Source organism: Scylla paramamosain, unplaced genomic scaffold (assembly GCF_035594125.1).
Source record: "Scylla paramamosain isolate STU-SP2022 unplaced genomic scaffold, ASM3559412v1 Contig51, whole genome shotgun sequence".
NCBI lineage: Eukaryota > Metazoa > Arthropoda > Malacostraca > Decapoda > Portunidae > Scylla > Scylla paramamosain.
This window is the reverse complement of record NW_026973716.1, coordinates 367,365-382,500: the sequence shown is the minus strand read 5'-3', so window position 1 is coordinate 382,500 and position 15,136 is coordinate 367,365. Positions and strand designations below refer to the sequence as shown.

Below are 15,136 nucleotides of genomic sequence, written 5' to 3'. Positions count from 1 at the left end.
TCATAACCATTGCAAGCATGTCTTCTTTCACTCCATCCATAAATCTCTTCTTCGGCCCTCCTCTCTTTCCACTGCCGGGTAGATCCATCTTTAGCGTCCTTCTCCCTACGTGCACCTCATTGCTCTTCTTGAGACGCCCTCACCACTTCACTTGTATGATTACTTAAACGCACAGCCCCTCAACAATCACGTAATCTCTCTATTCCCAATGCAAAGAAGCCGTGCTCACCAACCAGTCTCTTGCAATGTGCTGACTTGTATCCTTGAGCAGCCACGTCTTTGTTACATTCATACGTCAAGATCTTGTTCCCGTTTCTGTAATCTTCAAGTTACGATAAAGGATAATATTGGTCGTGTCCTGAATCTTGCTGCAGTTCACTCAAGCTCCCTCCGCCTCGTATCTCTTGTCTTCGTGTTTTCTTGTTCTTTCTTTCCTCGTCTTTATGTGGTATTCGCGTGTCATGTTTCGGAAACCCGTGGCTATTTTTGGCACTCTCTCCCTCGTCCGCTGCTTCTCAGGTGGCTAATTTTAGTGCATTGCCTTAGTTAACACCAATTTAACATCGCCTGACATCAGATGCTCTCGCCAAAAGCAAACACGTCCTGAAATTTGGACTTGATTCAATTTTCGTCTCTGCAATTTTACATTTTCTTTTCTCCTAAAGATTTAAGTTTGCGTCACAACTCAGCAGGCGGGGTCGCTAGGCTCGTTAATGCAACAATACCTCGCAGTCCTCGGTAAAGAAGGAGCTCATGATTACACACACACACACACACACACACACACACACACACACACACACACACACACACACACATTCACTGACAAATAGGCAAAAACCAACAAAACACAAACATACGTACAAAACCGAATTGCGTAAATTATACAATCATTAAAGACGACGCAGTTTCAATTACTGGGGCGTGATTAACTCAAACCACCAGAGAAATGACACCTAAATTTGGCAGGAGGCGCGGGAATCGACCCACGCGGTGTTAAATGCCGGGCCGCCACTCCACTAAGGGCGCGCGCACTGCCTCACTTTTCAAGATAAATGTCGACAGCTTTGTAATTAACCTCTACAAACGACCTGTGCCTGTTTCCCGCGGGGCCTCGCTTTCCTGAAGACTTGAAGACCTGAAGACGTTCTCTCTGCCTTCCGAACATTACCTGACGCACATCCTCTCCCTCTCGAATGCATTACGGAAGTGATAAGAAGATAAGAAATGAGATGGTTAGGTCACGTAGTAAGAGAAGACCAGGAAACCAGTTGAGATGAGAAGATCGAGACGAAAACTGAGAGTGAGATAGAGGGACGGAATTGTGGTAGAACTGAAAAGGATGGGAGTCACAGAGGAAGATACAAGGGACAGAAACATGGCGCTAACCAACCCTTCTCACTCTAGGGAAACAGAGAAAGGAGAAAAAGAAGAAGCGGTAGGAAGATGCAAGGAGCTGAAACAACAGGAGACTTGTACATGGCGCTAACCAACCCTTCTCACTCTAGGGAAACAGCGAATGGAAAAGAAAAGACCCTCTCCCCTCTCTCTCTCTCTCTCTCTAGGCTACAAAAACCTTATGGCTCTATCCAGTCCACGATCTCTAACCAGTCAGTCCATCGTCTAAACTAAAGATTCGAGCTGTAATGCGTCTTACCTCTCGTTATGCCGGCTGGGAGTGGCGAAAGGGCAACGGTGGGAATCCTTTATCACCTCCCTCCATTTCCGCCCGTGTTCCCTCGAGATTCTACCATAAACCTGTAGGGAAGGAGGAAAAGACCTTGGTAATGAGGGAAGGTACGAGTCTCTCTCTCTCTCTCTCTCTCTCTCTCTCTCTCTCTCTCTCTCTCTCTCTCTCTCTCTCTGCTATTCATCACTTCTTAATGTGCTTAATGGAAGAAAATTTCCTGAATACCTAAAAAGTAATCTGACTTCCACAACCTTGCTAAGCCAAAATGTTCATGAGTCACTCCCTACACACCTTAACTCCATGATTCTATGCCTCACTTTCTCTATTAATGGGGGTATTTCTCTATTTTTCATGCATACCTAAGAAGTAGTCTGAATTCATTCGTTCTTGCCACACCAAAATGCCTGTGATTCACTTCCTACATATCTTAACTCTATGACTTTTGCTATATCACCTCCTCTATTAATGGAGATATTTTAGAGGTGATATCGTGAATTTTGGATAAAGATTCTTGGCTTCGGTTCTCCTCGTCCATCGGGGCAAAGACGGAGCTTCCTAACGAAGAACTCTGGACATGGCATTTGGGAACTGCTACCCTTCCTACCTTGCCACCGTGGCCAGGATTCGAACTGGACCCCCAAAGTCTGCGGTCCCACTGTACCACGGCGGCCACGGATGTGTGAGTTTAAGCTTTATCTATACGCAATTCACCCGAAATAATTACTTGTTAGTGAATGCTGCCTACGGAATATAAGAGAAGAATAGTAATGATAATGTCGTCCATTCATGTGTGTGTGTGTGTGTGTGTGTGTGTGTGTGTAGTCACCAGTCAATGTCACAGGAGGGATTCAAGCCAAACTACCTTATGTGGATCTTCTATACCATCTCTCTCTCTCTCTCTCTCTCTCTCTCTCTCTCTCTCTCTCTCTCTCTCTCTCTCTCTCTCTCTCTCTCACCAACCAGGTCCTGAGCTACTTTCCAGTGTTATCAGAACGACCGTTAGGGAGAGCCAGGCCATTAAGGTCACAAGTCTTCCCAGGGTTTTATATGGTCGCAGTTTTCATGATCATTGCTCCAGACAGGATAATATGTAAGCTAAATGTCCCTTTTCACCTTCCTCTGCTCCTCCTTCTTCTCCTCTTCCTCAGTCAGCCTCGTTCTATTCATCTGCACTCCTTTGTGGGGGAAAGGCATGATGGAGGAAAAGGCCTATGTTTCTTTGGCTCTTCTTGGTATTGTCAATTTTTTTCTCTCTCTCTCTCTTTCTCTCTCTCTTCTTCTGTTCAGTGCTGGTGTGTGTTTTTTTTTATGTTTGTTTATGTGTGTGTGTGTGTGTGTGTGTGTGTGTGTGTGTGTGTGTGTGTGTGTGTGTGTGTGTGTGTGTGTGTGTGTGTGTGTGTGTGTGTGTGTGTGTGTGTGTGTGTGTGTGTGTGTGTGTGTGTGTGTGTGTTTCCAAGGCATTGTTCTCTTCATAAAACTCACCACCTTCTGATCTTCAAAGTTTCTGTCTTTCATCTGTTCATGTTGTGTTGTTTTATTTAATTTTTTTCGTACTTTCGTTCTCAAGTTTCATACTCGTACATCTCTCTCTCTCTCTCTCTCTCTCTCTCTCTCTCTCTCTCTCTCTCTCTCTCTCTCTCTCTCTCTGGGATGGAAAAATAAACCAAGATGAAAGGCATGGAGTGAGTGTTGTAATGGAAGGCATCGTCAGAACTTTCAATAAATTGGACGTTTACTTGAGTTTTCATCCCAATGAGAAAGGACATGGGCAGGACAACACTTCCAGTATGCATACAAGATTGAAATTAAATGGTATGGATATGTGAATGGTTTTAAAAGAATATTAGACCCATTCATGGATGGGAATGATAGAGATAAGTGGATATATTTTACACTGGGACTGTCACGTGTAGGTCCGATATCTTCTCGCAACTTCTTATATTCTCTTATGAGCTAAAAGCAGATTCAGTTCAAAATCATATGATAACAGAAGATTAGGCGGATTTATCGATGGGAATGGGTGGAAATATGTAGGTGTGTTCCATATAGGGAGTGCCACGTGTAGGTCTGATGGCGTCTTGCAGGGAAACCAAGACACAGCATACTATATATTTCCCACAATTTACCTCCGTTTGATGACGTTGTGTATGATCACTCTGTGCAATCTATTCCCGTGATTTTCCTTTCTTTGGACAGACGTTGCTAATAATAACAGCAATAACAAGTGTGCTCTCTGTAATGGCACCAGTGAGTCATTATTAAAACTACTGCCAGTTATGGGAATGGCGCTCGTAACACTTATAACAGTAATGATGGTCAAAGAAACAAAGACACGGAGAGTGATACTAATAGTGATACTGATTGAGGTGATGACTGTTGCAGTAAAGGTGGTGGTGGTGGTGGTAGTAGTGGTGGTGGTGGTGGTGGTGGTGGTGATAATGATGATAATGATGATGAGTAAGGACACTGGCATTATTCATCCTTCATATTAGGTAACCTGTTTCTTTTTAACATGGACGCAGAAGGTATGATTAAAAAAAAAAAAGAGCTAAATTTGCTTAAGCCTAAAAAAAATGAGTTTATTTCATGAAATTGCATACTGCACTTTCAGAATTCCGCCTGCGTTAAATATTAGCGTGATCAGACCACCAGAAAATTTAATTTTGCGTAAAAAAAAATAACGGCAAATTTCACAGTATGTAACAAAAAAATCCAAATAACGACGACAAAATATGCGCCACAAAGGAAAATGTTAACAATGGATGGAGAACGTAACGCGCTGACACCACCAACAGCCTTGAGAGAGAGAGAGAGAGTGTGTGTATGTGTGTTTTGACTGGTAAATAGGGGCAGGTGGGAAACAAGATATCCAGGCATCTCCAAATTGACAGTTATATCAATACACAAGGACATACAAACAGATATAGAGGTGTACCAAGAGTTGTCAAGTATCTTCAGACATGGAAAAAAAAAAAGTCACGTAACTTAACTAAACCGAGCGTAGCGTAACCTAACCTAACCTTCTAACCGCAGCGATACACACACAAGTAGACAGACACACAGACAGGCACACATACACATACTAACAGAGACAAACGGAATTATGCAAGTCTGCTTTTGGCCTAAATTGTGATGCAGATACACTAGCAGTACACACACACACACACACACACACACACACACACACACACACACACACACACACACACACACACACACAGACCAATTGTTGTGTCCTCATTTTGCGGAGAATGCAACGTAATTAAAAACTATTTAGTGTTCGGCGATTAAGTAGATTTCCTCCTTGTACAATAAATCACGTGTTCTCAGTATAGCGCTCTTATTGGGAGAAATTAATTACACACACTAAAACACACACACACACACACACACACACACACACACACACACACACACACACACACACACATCGTTTCCTCCACATAAATTTTCTTCCCGACTGATATCTCGCCTCAGCTTATTCTCTCATTCCAACTTCTCTCTGCCCACCTCCTTCACATCCTCCCCCCTCCCACACACACACACACACACACACACACACACACACACACACACACACACTCTCTCTCTCTCTCTCTCTCTCTCTCTCTCTCTCTCTCTCTCTCTCTCTCTCTCTCTCTCTCTCTCTCTCTCTCTCTGTAGATCCGCCACATACACACACACACACACACACACACACACACACACACACACACACACACACACACACACACACACACACACACACACACACACACACACACACCTTTCTAATTACGTTTCACTGCCGAAATTATCTTCACTTTGTCTGTGTCTATGTGTGTCTGTGTGTGTGTGTGTGTGTGTGTGTGTGTGTGTGTGTGTGTGTGTGTGTGTGTGTCTGTGTGTCTGTGTGTGTGTGTGTGTGTGTGTGTGTGTGTGTGTGTGTGTGTGTGTGTGTGTCTACCTACCTGAGTGCGTGACCTAAGAATCCCGTAGTGCTGTGCGACAAAGGAGCTAAGTCCTTTGCAACATGTTCAACCGCCTTAAATTATTAACGATGGGCTCAAAACCAGTCACGGAGGACAAAGGGAGCATCAGAGGAAAAGTTCAGTGACCTCTTCCCTCCCAACACAGACTGCAATGTGAGAATATTCTCGATAGAAGCTCTTCGTCTCTCCACTCTTGTGCTTCCCGTATGAGAACATAAAGAATATTAGAAGACATAGGAAGCTGCAGAAAGCCAATATATCTACAAGTGGCAGTCCCTGTATAAAGCACGCCTGCCTATTTCCACCTCATATAAGAACATACTGTAAGCAGATCACTTCAATTACGTTTCTTCAAGACTAGACAGCACAAGCAGCGAGACCAGTGTTTTTTTCCTTGGCTGGTGCAGATCTAAACCTTTAAAGTCAAGTATTTATAGTGATGTGTTTTGCCTGCTGTTATATTTTGCATAGTCGGCATAAGTCTAATTTAAACACAGATTCACTCACAGATTCAAGCGATTTCGTGTTACTGAACCGCGTTATTGCAGAGAAAACAACCTTTTTTTTTTTTTTCAGTGTCACTATTCGCAATCCATCGAGTGAATGTGTTCTTGATGCTAAATCTGGCTGGAGCATGAAACTGCCTCTTAACTAATTCATTCCAGCACGGCGCAATCCAAGAGCTAGAAGTATGAATGGCCGGAGAGACACGTAAGTTTTTTATAACTTTATTTTTATCGCTGTTACTTCTCTCCATCAAGAATATCAGCATGAGCATTACGGCAGTGCACTGTACTCGTATGTAGTATTTCATGTCATTCCAGAAACTATGATGGGATTCGCGATTCTGTTAGTGATAATATCGACTCTTTTATGCAACTACGCCATAAGTTTTCTTTTTTTCTAACAGATTTGTATTTCTATTTCATTTATTTACTTTTTTAACACCTTCCTATAAATCACCCGCTGAACATTATTTTCCCAGCCTGATATAGTGTTCAAAGTGCGCTAACGTGTTTTTAAGCACTAAGATACTCAATTTAATGTGACTTGCACCGTTGTAAATGCTTTCGAAATGAATCGCAAACTGCAGACACACAAATGCTACAATATGTCACGTGTATGTTCATTATCATTCCTCGTCTGTAATGTTACTGGATAAGAAGTTCAAGGGTAGCACCAGATAGAAATATTTGAGAGCTGTCACGCTTCATAATACGAAATGCACTTTTTAAGAGTATCTCTGTCCAAGGGCAAATAAAAATATAAGAGAAAAAAGGCCCACTGAAGATGGCCGTCGAAAAAAAGGCATAGCAGAGACCTGTCACGCTTCATATTACGAAATTCATTCACTTTTTATGTAATAGGGTCTCCAGATAAAGAGGAAAAAGAATATAGAAAAGAAAACGCCCCACTAAAGCGATCAGTACCTACAGAGAAGAGATCGAAAGCATATCTAACATTACCAGAAATGTCTTGAAATCTTCCCTCGCCGCACTAACAGACAGCGACACAAGTAGGACTCTCCACCCAAAGACATGATAACATTTTACTGCGGGTTATGAGCCCCACCCACAGCCTGCAGTGCACCCCTACCTCGAGGCTCGGCGAAATGCTTGCAATAATCAGTGGTGGGCGAGCGATCCCGTGTAGGAAGCGCCGCACCTGGGTTCAACACGGGAACCTCTCGTGTACATTCTCCCACCAGAACGAAGACTTGCCTATTGTATTCAGGCGCTGCACTTTCGGCGAGGGAAAAAGAAAAACTGAATATACTTTTTTTTCGCTATACCGTCTCTCTCTCTCTCTCTCTCTCTCTCTCTCTCTCTCTCTCTCTCTCTCTCTCTCTCTCTCTCTCTGTAACCCCGCTCCTCTTCCCCCACCCCCACACACACGCGCGTCAGAACAATGGATAATCATCAAGGGATCGGCTTCAGAGGCAACAGGGCTCATGGCTGCCACTGAGAGCTTATTACTTCTTACTCAAATGCATTCATCGCAAAGGGAACGGGCCTGTGTCTCACCGCAACTGCCTACATCTCCTTGCTAACGCTATTCATGCCGCTGTCTCATTATACCTGGCGTGGGGATTAAGAGGGAAAATAACTAATCTGTCTTATAATCAGTCAAGTTTTAAGATGTCCGGACAAAAGACTTAATGCATCTGTCTGAGGAGAAATATAGTCACTTCCACGAGTCTCTTATTTTCTCTCTTCTTTCGGCTGTTCATGTCAAGGATCGCACAGAGGATCAACCTAATCTTTTACCTTTTCCTCAGTCATACCCATTACAGGCACGTCTTTCACTGCACCTATAAACTCTCTCTCTCTCTCTCTCTCTCTCTCTCTCTCTCTCTCTGCTAGATCCATCTCCAGCATCCTCCTTCCCATACACTCATCTCTCCTCTTAACACAGCCACTCCACCTCAGTCCACCTCAGTGTCGCCTCTCCACGTACTAGCATTGCAGCGATCACAAAGGAAGGAATCCATTTCGAAACACAGCATTGATTGGCCTGTAAGAAACGTTTCCAATACCTTGCGTGAGGTGAAGAAATGAACACGACACCGCGAAGCCCAAAGAGGATCTATCGAGTGTCGTGAAGCACCAGTGTATTGTGGCTTTAGTCGTGAGGGGCTTTATTTCCTTATTTATGCATTTTCTTTGTCCTCCATAAACAAGGTCAGACATTTATTGGATTTGGTGTCAATTTGGCTAACAATTCTAGTAGTGGCTGTGCCGGTTGCTCGTATCTTTTAAGCTTGAGAGAGAGAGAGAGAGAGAGAGAGAGAGAGAGAGAGAGAGAGAGAGAGAGAGAGAGAGAGAGAGAGAGAGAGAGAGAGAGAGAGAGAGAGAGAGAGAGAGAGACTGTTCCCATATACCACACATAATAGAAATCCCTGATATTTACATGTTTTTATTTTTTTTTTCACGACAATTTCAATTTTTCAATGACAAAGTATGTATAGTATCTTATCATTCATTCCAGCTTGAGTTGTGAGGCTTCGGGCGAACGCAAGGACGGGCAATGAATCAGCGTCTCTCTCTCTCTCTCTCTCTCTCTCTCTCTCTCTCTCTCTCTCTCTCTCTCTCGTGCGGCTTGCTGAGTTATTGGCTTAATTTTTGGTGGGGGGCTGAGCAGATTAATTAATATAGCTATCAATAACCAGAAAGTTATCTCGCTATTTATGCAATCAGGCTGAGTGGCACAAATTATTACCGCGGATTAGGGGCAGAAGGAACAGAAGGAGGAGGAGGAGGAGGAGGAGGAGGAAAGTAACCACAGGAACACAAACGATGAACAAACAACGCATGCAAAGTTAACAACACAATATCAAGTTTAATAAAAGTTTCCCTTCCCTCGCAAACCTTACTCTTCTCTGTGTTGTTATGGAAAAGTCTCTCTCTCTCTCTCTCTCTCTCTCTCTCTCTCTCTGACAATGTGTTTTCAAAATGCTCGCGTCAACTATTCTTTTGCCACGGTGGGTATTGTTAAAGGAAGGAAAAGAAGCAGCGAATAAAAATCTCTGTATATCCACAAAGTCACTCGTTTCAGAACCCCACGCTCTCCCCCACAAGCCTTGGCCTTCGTTACACACACGCTCTCTCTCTCTCTCTCTCTCTCTCTCTCTCTCTCTCTCTCTCTCTCTCTCTCTCTCTCTCTCGACATGTAAAGTTTGGAGCATTCAAACAAGCGGGAAAAGAAAATCCACGGACGTGAAAATTCTCTAAGGGCACCAAGCACTGATGAAAATTAGACAATTACAACTAAACGGCAGAGACGCTGGCACAACACACCCCATGGCTTATATCACGTGCTAAATGTATCGTTAAATATAAGCTAACGAAATTACGTATTGCCTAGTTTGTACTACTTGAGCACAGCCTGGCTCGAGGTTCTAGATAAGTTTTATAGTAAAGGAATTAGGTTTCAAGACATTTCTCCTCGTTATTCTGGATATTCTCTTTGGACAGCTCTTTTTTTTTTTTTCTTTTTCTTTCTTTTTTTTTTTTTTTTTTTTTTGACTTGGCATCTTCAGTGGGCCTCTTTTTTTTTCCGCCGTCTATGGTTGCCCTTTGCCAGAAACCCTCTTAGAGCAGAAAAAATACACTGTAAGGAGATATTCATGGTATGCATTTATCATATCAAAGCGGAAACACATACACATAAGCAACTTTTTTTTTTTTTTTTTTTTTTTTTTTTTTTTTTTTTTTTTTTTTTACTCTCTCGGACGCTTCACTATCCTGGGTGGCGGTTCCCTTCCTCACACCAACCCGACGGGACACACACAATCGTGAGCCGTCCCTTAGACTAGACCAGCTAACTTATAAATGTGGCTTCACTTGACCCGGTAACCTGAAGCGGCGATTGTGGCACAGGGTTGTCACGGGAATCTGCCATGCATATTCAAACTGAGAGCTTTTGGTGTAATCCACTTGTTTGTAGGTTTGCTGGGAAGCATAACTCTGGAATACAAAGGTGATGCGTCCAGCCTTCAGTACCTATCGTCACCATGCCACAGTAATTCCTCAGAACTTATTATATATGTACGTAGGAGAGGCTGTCTGATGTTATTTGCGTTAACATGAGCACCATAACTCTGGAAGGAAAGCCAGTAAGTTTTGCATTCCATTCCTACGGTGCGCATACGACAAATATTCAAAATGTACACCGATGAAAGCATAAGAGAAAGCTCACTGGTGTCTGGTGTTACAAATTGCGTTTATCTTAGTAGCATAACTCTGGTGGAAAAAAAAAAATTAACCTTTCATCACTAAGAAGACCATACGAGAAACCTACAGAACTATACGAGTGAAAGCATAAGAGAACGGTCACTGAACCCTGCCATTACTAAGCCCGCTTACTACACAAGTACTACCTCCAAAACAGGCGATTTTATCATCAATTCAGTACGCAGGCGAAGGATTCAAGCGCAACTGTGGCAGCTAAAACCGAGCGAACTGTCCGATAAGGCAAGACCGGTCGACCGCATTCTTTTCCGCAATTCCAGTGTTCTAAATCTATCACGGCATGTTAAAAAGGGCTGAGAAATCCTCCGGTCTGGCCCAGCAGCACTCCCCTGAGCTGGGAACCCGGATTACTGTGGGAGAGAACCATTGTTACAGCAGGTGGTGGCGGTGTAAGCTGGCTGGCACTTGAGACGCAATTTACTACAACCTTTTAGGGAGAGAGAGAGAGAGAGAGAGAGAGAGAGAGAGAGAGAGAGAGAGAGAGAGAGAGAGAGAGAGAGAGAGAGAGAGAGAGAGAGAGAGAGAGAGAGAGAGAGAGAGAGAGAGAGAGAGAGAGAGAGAGAGAGAGAGAGAGAGAGAGAGAGAGAGAGAGAGAGAGAGAGAGACATATAGACAGGCAGAGGGAGAGAAAAGGTCTAGTTTATGGAAGTGTTATTGGCAGGCAGGCAGACAGACAAACAAATGGACTCACACAAACACAATGACACACACACACACACACACACACACACACACACACACACACACACACACACACACACACACTGCATTCTGTTACAGGGTACTACTTTAATATTTTCCACAGCTAAAGTTGAAAGTTAAAAATGAAGAGTGGCAAGAAGGCCATAAATATTACGAAATTATGAGAGAGAGAGAGAGAGAGAGAGAGAGAGAGAGAGAGAGAGAGAGAGAGAGAGAGAGAGAGAGAGAGAGAGAGAGAGAGAGAGAGAGAGAGAGAGAGAGAGAGAGAGAGAGAGGGGGGAGAAGGAGGGCAGGCAGAGACAAACAGACAGACAGACAGACAGACAGCAACAGGGAAGAGTAACCTTGCACACGCTCGTTGGAAAAGAAATTGACACAGTGGTTGAAAAATGCTGAAAACTGTTATTTCCTCAGTGACTTCGGAAAAATATATTCCCATCTTCAAACAGCAGAAAATTATTCCACCATTAAACAGAAGGTCTTGCTCCCACGTCTGCCGTGAGAGAGGTAAGAGAGGAAGGGATCTGGCCAATGACAGAGAAGTATAGTAAAATTCTTTCTACGTGGGGTGCTGTGATCATTGCATTACCATGTCATAGTAAAGACACAAGAAAAATACGTACGAAAAATGAGAAGCACAGTAAAATTCTTTGTGCATACATCTACTATGAGAGATAAGGGAGGAAAAGGAGTGGGCAATGAGAAATAAGCATAGTAAAATTCCTTGTGCGCCGGCGTGTTGTGGTAACATTAGGGTGTTACAGAAAAGCCACACAGAACAAACTACATAACAAGAGAATGAGAAGCACGGGGAAATTGTTTGTATATCTGAGGATTGTGAGGATTCACTTTCAATATTTATAGAAACATCTACCACATTCTTACACGCCTCAGAAAATATACCAAAAATTCAAGGAAATTTTTTTATAATGAACACTAAGAAAAAAACAACCTCAAAAACAATATGTAACATTGCTCGCAGAGACTCAAAATTATGTATTACAAGCAATTTAACTAAGAATTCATCGTCATTCCGGTCTAGTTTGTGTTCTACTTTCAGCAGGGATTCCCATGTTCATAATTCAGATCTGTATCTACAACTGTGTAAGATAAACACGCTTTTCCCCTGATAATGCGATTCATATCTCTGGAATTATCCCTAATGTCTATAATAAACTGTGATGTTAATTGGAGGCGTTAGTTGCTGCTATTAATCATATTTTTATTTCTCCTCAGGCACTTGTGTAAGAAACTTCGTATTATATTTTATTTTTCAGAGCACCACTGCCGTTGTAACTCACTTAATATATTTCCTCATGTGTCGCAAGTATAGTTTTCCTTTCCTTTCCCTCCTTTGTTTAGAGCGCCTTCGTATAAAATGTAAGTTGTTACCGCCGTTACTCTGCTACCTCTCATACTCCTTCAATGGCCGCTGTCGTTACGAAGTTAAATTAACGAGCCAACTTTCACACCAACAATAACTTCACTCCCGTCTTCCTCGCCGTACCCCCGTTCCACCTCCTTTCCTTTCCCCTTTCGCTCTCACCCTCAACACGAACAAAATTCTGAGCTCATTAAAGCAGCAAACAAGTTTAAGGCATTTTTCCCTGTCTTTTACCCTGAGACGCCTGCTAAACTCGCCTCCATGACTATTACACCGAGCCACTCTCCCAATTGCCGCGTCTGCTGAAGTGTTTCTGTCTGCATGCATTCCTGTGTGATATTTACCTCACTGCCTCGCACGTGCTGACTGGCGGCAGACAAGCACTGGGTAAGAATATTAGATCAATATTCTTGACAGTACTACACAGTTACTTATTTAATTCCCACCGTGAAACACATACACCCGATGTTTTCATGCTAACCGTTCTTCTGATCTTGCTAACTGTGTGCCTCTCCTCCTCAAAGTATTTATTCTGCCACACTCACTTCCACTGTGTCTGGCGTTTTCTGTCAGTCTAAAATCCTGTGATCGCTTTGAAATCTATCACTTGTCAGGTTTTGCACGCAGGCTGTCAGCAGATCAAAAGACTGAAGGTGGAGGAAAAATGACAAAAATTGTGGATAAAAGACTTCTTCTTCTTCGTCTTCTTGATGTTGCAATGTGCCCTGTGAAATCATCGTGCAGGAGGTGATGGAGAAATATTATTCTCTTATGAGTACAAAAGAAAGGGAATGCCACACAATGATACAATTTTCTCTCATGGAAGATAATATGAGAGGGCAAAAAGAGACTATTTTGCATGTGGACAGTTCCTTTGATTGCAGTTATTTGTCAGCGTGATGCGTGCAGAGCAGTACAGAAGTAGTGTAGGTAAAAGAACAGTTTGTACAAATACAACAAAATCTCTTTCTATTCAAGTGTTGCAGCAAGGAAAAAGTATTTCGCCTTTCGAGAGTTCCTTTGAGTTGTCAATGTAACACGCAGGCAACACACCAGGGAGCAGGAAAGCAGTCACGGTATTAGGATAGTTTGTACACGTGCAATACAAGCTCGTTCTATTTAAGCGTTGCAGCAAGAAGGAGAGGAACACGTGCCTTTGATTACGGTCGAGGAAACATGGTGTATGTACAGCTCTACCCCCGTGAGTCAGGCTAAAAATACATCCACTCGTATTCCAATTAGTTTGAACAGTGAATGAAAAAGAACGCCTGCTCTTAATTATAACCTCATTACTGTGTTCCATTAATTTTGAAAGACGTGACCGAGACAATTAACATGATGTGAATAATGAAGTAATATTGAGAGGATCGTTTCAGCGTTACTTCCTTATCATAGGGACAGAGGAGGGAGTGTTTGGTACTTACAATATGACTGCCGTGATTAACAGTACAGTGACTACCATAAGCATTACTAAAACAAATTCTGATCTGGGAGAAGAGAGGTCATTTCAAGGTTACTCTCCTGTTATGGGGAGTGTCGAACTTACAGTATGACTAACTGCTGGGATTAGCGATACGATCACTATCATAAGCATTGCTAAAAAATATGAATCAGCAAGCATTCTTAAACATATTTTAAAGTCCCTTCCTTGTTATGGAGATGCACGGACGAATATTTGGCACTTTCAATATGACTAACAGCTGTAATCAGTAATACGATGACTACCATAAACATTACCAAAATCAATTCTGAATCGGAAAAGCTTTCTTAAACACACACACACACACACACACACACACACACACACACACACACACACACACACACACACACACACACACACACACACAGGACTGAGACACAATGAAATGACTGCAGGCAACTTGACCCGCACTCGACTTAAAGACAACACTCGTGCCTTCTTCCCTTCCCAAGCACCTTCACCTCTCTAACACTTTGCATTATTGTCTCTTTTCATTAACTAGCACTCACTGGGAAGCAAGAGAAGGACGAGGAAGAGAAGAACGAGGAGGAGAAGAAGGAGAAAGAGGAGGAGGAAGAGGAAGAGGAAGAGGACGAACATCTGCGTGTGTCTCAGATTATGATTCCGTTAAATTATTCTCTCTCTCTCTCTCTCTCTCTCTCTCTCTCTCTCTCTCTCTCTCTCTCTCTCTCTCTCTCTCTCTCACCACCCCGCCACTCCTCCCGTGGCCAGATCACATGCAAGATAAAAAAAGTTCAAGGCTGGTTGGCTCACGAGTAAGGCAAGTCAGTGAGCTACATACTCTACCTCAGCTTGGCACACACACAGGAGGTGACAGTGGTGGTGATGGTGGTGGTGATGGTGATTAGGTAGCGGTGCGGTGTTGTGTTGTCATGATGATGAAGAAGGTAATACTAATAATGGTGATGATGATGAGTGTTTTTTTTTTTTTTAATGATAATGCGTTTTGAGTCCTTCTTTTTTGTCAGTCTATATTAAGTTTTAGTACATAAGAATGAAGGAAAGCCTACAAGAAGCCACTAGGTCTACACGTGGCAGTTCCTGTACAAAATATGCGCACCTACTTCCACCAGTCATCCCCTTCCATAACGAGAACAGAAAGCTTTGTCGTAACGCAATTTCCAAGAAGATAGA

The 15,136-nt window shown here is 42.9% G+C and overlaps 1 protein-coding gene across 1 annotated transcript in view; it reads right to left on the bottom strand.

Moving 5' to 3' along the window:
• The window catches only part of LOC135098236 (uncharacterized), a 204,183-nt gene that overhangs the window by 136,263 nt on the left and 52,784 nt on the right, over positions 1 to 15,136 (bottom strand). The window contains exon 3 of the mRNA XM_064000496.1: positions 1,658 to 1,758. The gene's annotated coding sequence lies outside the window, so the exon portion shown is untranslated. The remainder of the gene's footprint in view (positions 1 to 1,657; positions 1,759 to 15,136) is intronic.